The 9,118-nt window shown below is 39.6% G+C and overlaps 1 long non-coding RNA gene across 1 annotated transcript; it reads left to right on the plus strand.

The window, feature by feature from the left end:
- The first annotated feature begins 2,253 nt into the window (after nt 1-2,253).
- On the plus strand, nt 2,254-4,896 carry LOC127418280 (uncharacterized). Its single transcript, XR_007893401.1, has 3 exons — nt 2,254-2,337; nt 2,634-2,725; nt 3,252-4,896. It is a non-coding gene; the product is annotated as an uncharacterized LOC127418280 (long non-coding RNA).
- The last annotated feature ends 4,222 nt before the right edge of the window (nt 4,897-9,118 follow it).

Below are 9,118 nucleotides of genomic sequence, written 5' to 3' on the forward strand. Positions count from 1 at the left end.
AAGGTATGAAATGAACACCCGCCAAATGCAGATTTTTCATACGGAGTATTTTGCTGATGTACCAGCCACTGTGGAAGGTGAACTGTAAGACTTCTCAGAGTGATATATTACAAGAAATTAGACACAAAGATGCACGTTTGACGAAACATGATTCTATTTTGAAGAACAGATGAAAGAAAAGCCGCTGATGCGCATCTGATTTGATATGTGCGCAGTGAGCTCTGCTGTTCACGAGTGCAATAAAAGTGCTTCTCCTAGACACGCACATTCATAGAGTTCTGGGCCTCATTTCCCAAAAACTATTGATCTCAGCTGTTAAGAGCATTTTCTAAGAGCGATTTTATGAAGGTTCGTTATTTTGTGCACCCAGGGTGTGAAATATCACCCGCCACCCGCAAAATGCGACGAGGCTCAATCAAGTTCGTGAACTCCTCCTCTAAATGTATTTCACGCCCGAGTAATTTTGCTCATCTACCGCAACAGGTGGGTGACCTTTAAGACGTCTCGGAGTGACACATGACAAGAAATGCTGTTAATCACAAAGTCGCGCTTGAAGAAACACACTTTATTATATTTTTAAGAACAGACAAAAGAAAAGCCATCATTGCTCGTGTCTGATTCGCTGTTTGTTCAGAGACTGCAACGGGACACTGTCTCGTGGAACAAGCGCACGTAAAGAGTTTTCACTCCTTTTTCTCTGTTTCATTCGACTGAAAACTGTTTGGAAGAATAATGTCGTCTATGAGAATGTTGCAAATGATCTCCAATCATCTCAGGAGGTGCTGTGAGTTTCGCTTTATTTCCACGGAGCAGTTCACTCATACACATTGTGAACGCAACTCTGCAGGTTCAGTAATATAGACAGGTAACTTTGAATTAAAGAAATAAAGAGGAAGGGTTTAAATCATAAAGTAATATAAGACACGTTCACCTTGAACCTAAAATTTAGTTCTATTGTATTTTCTTAAGGCAGCATAAACTGTATTACCAAAACGCAATACAAAAGACGTTCGATAAGAACACATATTTGGCAGCATTTTTTGGGAAAACAAGGGATTTTTTTAGGCTTATTTATTATGATGATTATTATAATTATCTTTACATTTATAATTGTCTTTCGTTCTTAATTTGCGCCTGTTGCCGCATACTGGCAAATGGGGCCGTTGGAGACGGTAAATGTTTGGATTTGGAGAGGTGGTTATATATAAAACATTTTAATCACTTCGTTATTTTAATTGCTTTTTTCGTTTCCTTTAAAGTGCAATTTGAATTTAGAAATGTCTTTAAGTTTTTCGTGTTTCAATAAATTAATGTAATTTTTAAAGCAAAATCAATGAAGCAAAAATATTCACCGACCTTGGGGGTTGACCATATAATCGGATATCGCGATATTTTAAAAGCGATTATTATTAAAATGTTTTTTACATATCGCCCAGCTCAAAATGGAAGTTACATTTTTTATGAACAATTGTAAAATGAAGTAATTTTATGGAGACCCACACAAACGCGTGTACTCAATTCCATATTGTAACACCTTACCTATTAATTTTTGCATATTTGTTTGTTTTTGAGTAGTCTATGGGCAATATAAACATTTTATTTTATTGAAAAACATTGTTTTTGAAAATAGTAAATTATTCGTTTGTGGTATGGCTCTTTTGAAAAAATGCATCAACCAAAAATTAAAAAATTGGCTCCTTAGTGAAAAAAGTTGAAAAATTGTTGCATAATAATACATAACATAAATGATTTCTTTTACCAATCATTTTATTTATTTTACATAAACATAATAGTTAATTAAATGCTAAGAAACTGAGAAATTAAATAGTTCTGCATGATAGTAATTATTATAATAATATATACTGTATATTTATAAAAAATTATGATAATAATTCACTCTCTGCTCCCAATAACGCACACATGATGAGAAGCGAAATAAACATATTTAGAACAGAAACATAATCCCTCAAAAGGCAATAGTAACTTTTTGAATTATTTTATTTAAAATAGTAAAGGTAAATATGCTGCTGTGTGATCTATTAAGAACAAAATGTCTGAAATATTCTTTGTATCATAGAAGAATAAAATGGTGTTCTTTTATCATTTCAGATTTACCTGCCCCTGTATGTCCTGTAAAGGTAAACAAACTGTGGTTGCTGGCTTTACATAACCATCAGACAATCTCTTGTTATCCAAGTGAGCTGTAATAAGCTCTCAGTAGATGGCGGTAATTCACTATTTTTGTTTGTGAGCTGCCATTACAAAAGAAGAAGACGACTCTACCTGATTCTGATAAGCAGACAGAAATATGCTGCCAGATCGTCGGAAGTTTTGCTGGTAAAAGTTAGGCTTCTACATAATAAGGAAGGCTATTATTTATAATCTGACCAACATGATGTAGGGTTTGGTCAGGCTACACCGCTACTTGCTGGAAAAAGTAGTTCGCTACTGGAAAAGCTACTCTGTTTTAAAAGCAGCTGAGCTACTGTCAAGCTACTGAAAAATGTTGTTAAGTTAGTAGCATCGCTACATGTAGTTATCTATTCCCCAACATTGTATATCATTATAATAACTTCAACAGGTATGCAGATTTCCAATTTATGTATAACATATTTTCTATTTTTCGAGAACAGTATATAACGAGATGGACAGTTTGGATCTGGCGAGGCCACGTGCAGTGGGCTGAATGTTGCTGGGAATCAGGAACAATCCACAGCAGATGATTGTATGTGTTTGTGCTTATACTCCTGCTTGTATTCAGTGATCCTTGGCATAGTGCATTCATTAGTCTTTGATCTTTACATCTAAAAAGTAATGCCAACATGGGCTCGGTTTGGAAAATGCAAAATGTGGGAGTGTGTGGGAATTGCATGATTATTACAAAATGAATAATTATTTAATTTTATACCAGGGGTCTGTTGAATGCTTGATTCTGATTGGTTCACGGATGATCAAAGGTGTGCAGTTATTTTTCAAGTAAACGCACAGCTATGCAGTAGTTCCAGGTCTTGACCACGTAATGGTTCCATATCACTTCGCCAAATTATTTCAGTTATTTCAAAGAGCCCTACAGGCTACCACAACAAAATAACCAGTTAAAACAAAGACATTTGTTAAGTACATCGGATAAGAATGACAAACTATTTCTAAAATATCCTAAATTTATTTCAATTTCGATTGAAAATTGTCCTTGGGCTCCCTCACATTCTCTCTCTCTCTCTCTCTCTGTTTTGCTCTCTGTTTTGAACTAGCAACGAAGGCTCGGACTGTATCAAAACAAGACACTGAATCCATGGCGGAAGAAAGTAGGACCACTCACAAGAGCGTTTTAGGGATGAAAACCAGAAAATGTCTTGAGATAAAACCCTGAACGATGTCTTAATGTGTGGTGGTGTAAGTGGAATAATTAACTCTGACCCATTGAATTATTGAAAAATAATTGTAGAAGACGTAACTGTGTTGGGCCTCATATATTCAGATAGAAGACAAAGGCAGGCCTAACACAGTCGTAAAAACCTAACTCAAGCCCCCACATTCCAAGTCGTAAATTATACTGATAAAAATCGTGCCAAAATCAAACAAAGGGAGTCCAAAACAGACTACAAATCCCATGAAGCCTTGCTCACTAAAGGATCGAACTCTCAACTCCTATTGGATGAGGCACACAACAGAACGCACCTCAAACCATGACATCATCAGGAGTTGAAATACCTCTGAAATGCTTTCGGGATTGGCTTCCAGCAACTTTGTTTGCAGCGTGTGGACGCAGCTCTTCACTGCTCTCAGGTGCAACCTCGTGGCACAAGGAAGTAACGTCCGACTTGAAACTGTGGCCATACAATCTCCATCTCACTGGACGAGTTGAGATTACTCTGTGTTCAACCGAACACTCTAACGGATCCGAAGGAGACCGCCGAGCAATTCGCATCTTCATCCGTTTGCCTACAGAAGTGAAGAGATTAAAGATTTCTCTTCCATCTTCAATCAAGTCGACATTTCTGAGTTCTCCGCCAGCCCGCAGAGAATCAACAGCCGTACCGCCCGCCGACAGAGCGAGGAAACGGCCTCCCGTCATCACCCGAGCCTCAAGGAACCGGGTCAGAGTTAAAGGACGGAGGAAAACTAATTCTACCTGTGTCCTCATGCGATTCAAGTAAGAGGTTTACGTCTGGGCAGAGATAGAATATTATAGTGTGTTATTCTTGTTTTTCAAGATTTTTTGATTGTACAGTTTACGGACCGCCATGTCCGCTCATTATTAATACTCGGGGTATTAATTATCACAAATTTGTTTTGCTGTATTGTGGTCCAACCAAATTGGACTGTTGTGCAATTTCGCCATCGCGGGTGAGACAGCAACTGAGTTCATCCATTAAAGAGTCAAATAACGTGGGACTGTTTACGAGCCGTCCATCGCGTTTCTGAGCGATGAACTAACAGCTGTTTTCTCTCCCACGATCGCGAAATCGGCTTTAGGGCTGTCACTTCTCTCTCTCTCTCTCATACTAACCACACACACACACACGCGACCCCTCACAAACATTCTGGCACACATTTTTGGCTCGTAGAAAGCCTTAATGCAAAAGCCCAGCTTTGGTAGACGCCATTGACTGGTTTCTCTCCGCCCCCATTCGCGGTCATATTCCCTGGCCGGAAGTCTCGCGTGACATACTCTCCACGAGAGTCACGTCCGCCATTTTGTGCGCGTCCCTCCTTACACACACACACACACACACACACACACTGTCACACACACACCTTATGTGTTATAGGATTATTTTATTTCCATATCTAATCATATCACTGTTTAGTTTGTAGTTGTAAGTCCGAAGTTTATTGACTGCATTGTATTAATTATTAATTGATATTACTGCATAAATAAACTTTGTTTATATTACAAAGAGAAGCGTTTTGGTTTGTTTTGCATATGCCTGTGTCATGCTGACGGGATGTCAGTGCTCAGATTCAAACCTTAATTCATTATTTTTTTTCCAGAAAATCGGTATTCTTCGGATGTCGATTTTCCTAAGAAAACAGTCTAATATTGAGACTGTTTTACTATTTGGTTATTAGTCCCTGATTCCAGGGTGGTGCCCTGTCAATGTTAATCCTTATTAATATTCTATTGATTTTTGATAATTGATCATTATCTTTGATGGTTGTTGAATTTGAATGATCAATAAGCTAGTGTTAATTTTAATTAATATTTCATCGATGTTAACAATTAACGATTATCTTTGATAATTGTTGATTTTAAAGGATTAAAAAAAAAGCTAACATTGATTCTCATCAATGTTCTATTGATTTTAATAATTAATAATTATCAAAGATAATTATTAATTATTGCTAATAACCAAACTTGCTCCTAAACGTAGCACACTACATTTACTGGAGCCCCATATGAGGTTTTAATGAGTTAGATTCAATTGATTAAATATTAATTAATAACTACAGAAATAATTATTAATTATTTCTGAGAGTAACACTGATCTAAACAACCTGTAAAGCCCTACAACGGTCACTCCGCTGCATGTTGTGACCCCAACTCTTGAAATTTTGCACACACATCAGAGTCGTCGGCCATTAGAGCTGGGCAAGGTGGGGGGGGCTCTGTAGCACCCCCTTGAAAATGGTCTCTGTAGCACCCCCATTTTCACCTAGAGTCACCAAAATGGGTACATATATTGTTCTCATCAAGTCGAACAACTTTCATTCTTCAGTCATTAGCTCGCCCAACAGGAAGTCGGGCATTTTGGATTTTCTGAAAACTGCAGGCTCTGAACTTTTAAATACTCCTCCTAGGTGATTCATGTGACTGACACCAAATTTGTGCAACATCATGCTAAGACATTGTAGATGCTAAATTGCAAACTTATTTTTGATATTTTTTATTCGCCATGGAGAAGTAATACATTTATGGCGAAAAATGTGGAACAGGAAGTGCCTTATGTTCTGTGTGCTTTGTGTGATTTTGATGAAAATTCAGCTGTATGTTTGGTAATGAGGGCTGATTACATGGATGCAGCTATTATGGGTCATAGCACCACCAATTGGCAGCAGGAAGTATGGCTCTTTTAACAGACTTTGAAATAGCCCTCTTATATTTACTTGAATTGGTTCAAAATTCTTTAGAATAATGTCAAGACACTGCAGGTGTAAAATTGTAAAAGGATATTTGATATCTTAAATAGTGTTGCCATGGCAACACATTAATTGTTATTAATCCTTTCTTCCTATATTTGGGTGTTTTTAAGGCACTTGGCATGCTTAAAATGTCATGAAATTTTGCACACACACATCAGAGTCAATGGCCATTAGGGCTGGTCAAAAATTCATGCATGGGCATGTAGGGGTGGCTCTGTAGCACCCCAAACCTGTTAACTATAGGACTATAGGAGTTTTTTTTTCTTTTTTTTTGGTCTTCATAAAAAGCCATAAAGGTGGGAGAGTATATACACCGGTAGACATAATAAACCGGTAGAAATTTGCCAACTGGTATACATTTTGGATTATCGTCTCTATCACGGTCAAAGTCAAGTCAAAGTTTATTTGTTGAGCGCATTTAAAAACAACTGAAGTTGACCAAAGTGCTGTACAGTACAATATATAGAGCAATAAAACCAAACAACAAAAGGACAAGATAAAAAAGGTAGACACACAAGGCAAGGTATCAAGGTAAGTTAAAAGCCAATGAAAAGAGGTGGGTTTTTAACGTAGACTTAAAAACAGGTAGAGTGGGAGCTGTTCTGACGTGAGCTGGCAGACGGTTCCAGAGCATGCGTTTGTGTTTCGTTCATTTGACGTGGGACTCCACGCATAGGCTCTATACAGGAAACAGAATTGATTAGATTAGTTCACCTCCCGGGTCTTCGGGTCTGAGTCTTTCGTTCATTTGACACGTGACAGCCGCATTGGATCTGTACAGGAAACATAATTGATAAGTTCACCTCATAAGTCTTCGGGTATGAGTCTTTAGTTCATTTTTCACGTGAAAGCTGCATAGACTCTGTTTTGGAAACAGAAATGAGTTAATATTCCCAACCTTACTCTTAACATCTGGCCTCTTTTTGTGGATGAGCTTGAAAACGACGCAAGTGCGTGCAAGTATTGAAGTCATTCCAGTCCCTTCATTTGTACTACTGTGACAGAAAAAGTGCAGAACACACTACATTGGTTTCTCTCAATGTCATGTGGGTTTTTGAAATACACATCAAAGCCCTTTCTAAAACTCAGTTTGAATGATGTTTGATGTCAGGAAACAAAGCATCCATACCGTATTTTCCTTCAGATATTTAATATTTTCTTTATATAGATTAGGCTACTAAAAACACTAAGAGCCTAATTAAGTGTTTATTTATGGGTAGTTTTTTATATGTTATTTTCTTAACATATGTCTCATCACTGTCACGACTGCTATGTTGATCGGAACTGCACCCAAGAATTTCACACACCATTGCACTTGTGTATATGGCTGTGTGACAATAAAGTGATTTGATTGATTGATTTGAGAAGTCGGATTGGCTGGTAATTGGTGCACTCGCTGACATCCCCCTTGCCTTTCCAGATCGGCACAGTGATGCTGCTCGACCAGGCCAGGGGAGGCCTGTTATCGGCGATGATCTTGTTGAAGAGTAGTGCGAGGATATCTGCGCCTCTGCGCCCCATGAGTTTCCAGGCTTCGGCGGGGATGTCATCGGGTCCAGTTGCCTTCCTGTTTTTCATCTTCTTGACAGCCTGTGACACTTCGGTGATGGTGATCGGCTGAACTGGTCCAGCGATGGGATCCATGCTGGGTATCGGAGGGTGTTGGAACTCTTCGTTGGAGATCCCTGAGAAGTAGTTGCACCATCGCTGAAGAATGGCTGGCGGGTCCTGTAGTAAGCAGTGGTCGGCATCCTTGATGGTGGCTACCTGGGCAATGGCTTGTGTGGACTGGTGATGAGAGCTGGCTAGGCGGTAGATCTTGTTTGCCCCCTCTGGTGTGTCCAGCTGATCGTGCAGCTCGTCGAGGTGTTTCGCCTTGGCAGTGGCCACTGCCTGTTTCACCGTCGACTTGAGGGTCTTGTATCGGTCGAGGTCAGCGGGCAAACGCATTTGGAACCAGGTCTAGTAAGCCCTCTTCTTTGCTTTGATCGCCACTTGCACTTCTTCAGTCCACCACCAGACTGCTTTGTCGATGAATCTTCTTCCCGGCTTCATCCTTCCAAGGAGCTTCTGCTGGTTGGTAAGGATTGATGTTGAGGCCACCGAAGGCTGCTGCCAACTGGTTCTTGGGGTCAGCCCACTTCTACCACTTGATTCGCTCAGGCCCCGTCTTGCATGAGATCGCCGTTGTAGGTTGAGGTGTATGTCAAGGATAAGTGGCCGGTGTTGAGGGCCAATGTTGTCAGATGGGATCACCTTGGCATCAAGGGCGAGCTTCAGTTCGCGACGTCGGAGCATCCAGTAATCGATCTGTGTCACGATTCCGCCGCTGTTGTAGGTGGCCAAGTGGGTGGGCCTCTTCTTGAAAAATCAGAATCAGAATGAGCTTTATTGCCAAGTATGCTTACACATACAAGGAATTTGTCTTGGTGACAGGAGCTTCCAGTGTACAACAATACAAAAACAGCAGCAAGACATAGATAATAATAAAACATAAAAAATAATTATACACATACGTACAGAAACACACATACATACATACATACACACATACACATGGGTAGTGCATATGTAATACAATCTGTTATGTACAGTGTAAATACAAATCTGTTATGTACAGTGCAAATGTTTTGTTTTGTTTTTTTTTCAGAGGAATGAAATGGCAGAAGAGGTTGGATGTGTTAGATAAATATAAGAAAGACTAAACTGTGTATTGCACATAGTTATTGCTCAATGGGGCGATTTAACTGTTCATGAGATGGATAGCCTGAGGGAAAAAACTGTTCCTGTGCCTGACAGTTCTGGTGCTCAGAGCTCTGAAGCGTCGGCCAGAAGGCAACAGTTCAGAAAGGTAGTGGGCAGGGTGAGTGGGGTCCAGAGTGATTTGTCCAGCCTTTTTCCTCACTCTAGAAGTGTATAGTTCTTGAAGGGGGGGCAGGGGGCAACCAATAATCCTCTTAGCAGTCCAAACTGT

Source organism: Myxocyprinus asiaticus, chromosome 27, assembly GCF_019703515.2.
Source record: "Myxocyprinus asiaticus isolate MX2 ecotype Aquarium Trade chromosome 27, UBuf_Myxa_2, whole genome shotgun sequence".
NCBI classification, from domain to species: Eukaryota; Metazoa; Chordata; class Actinopteri; order Cypriniformes; family Catostomidae; genus Myxocyprinus; species Myxocyprinus asiaticus.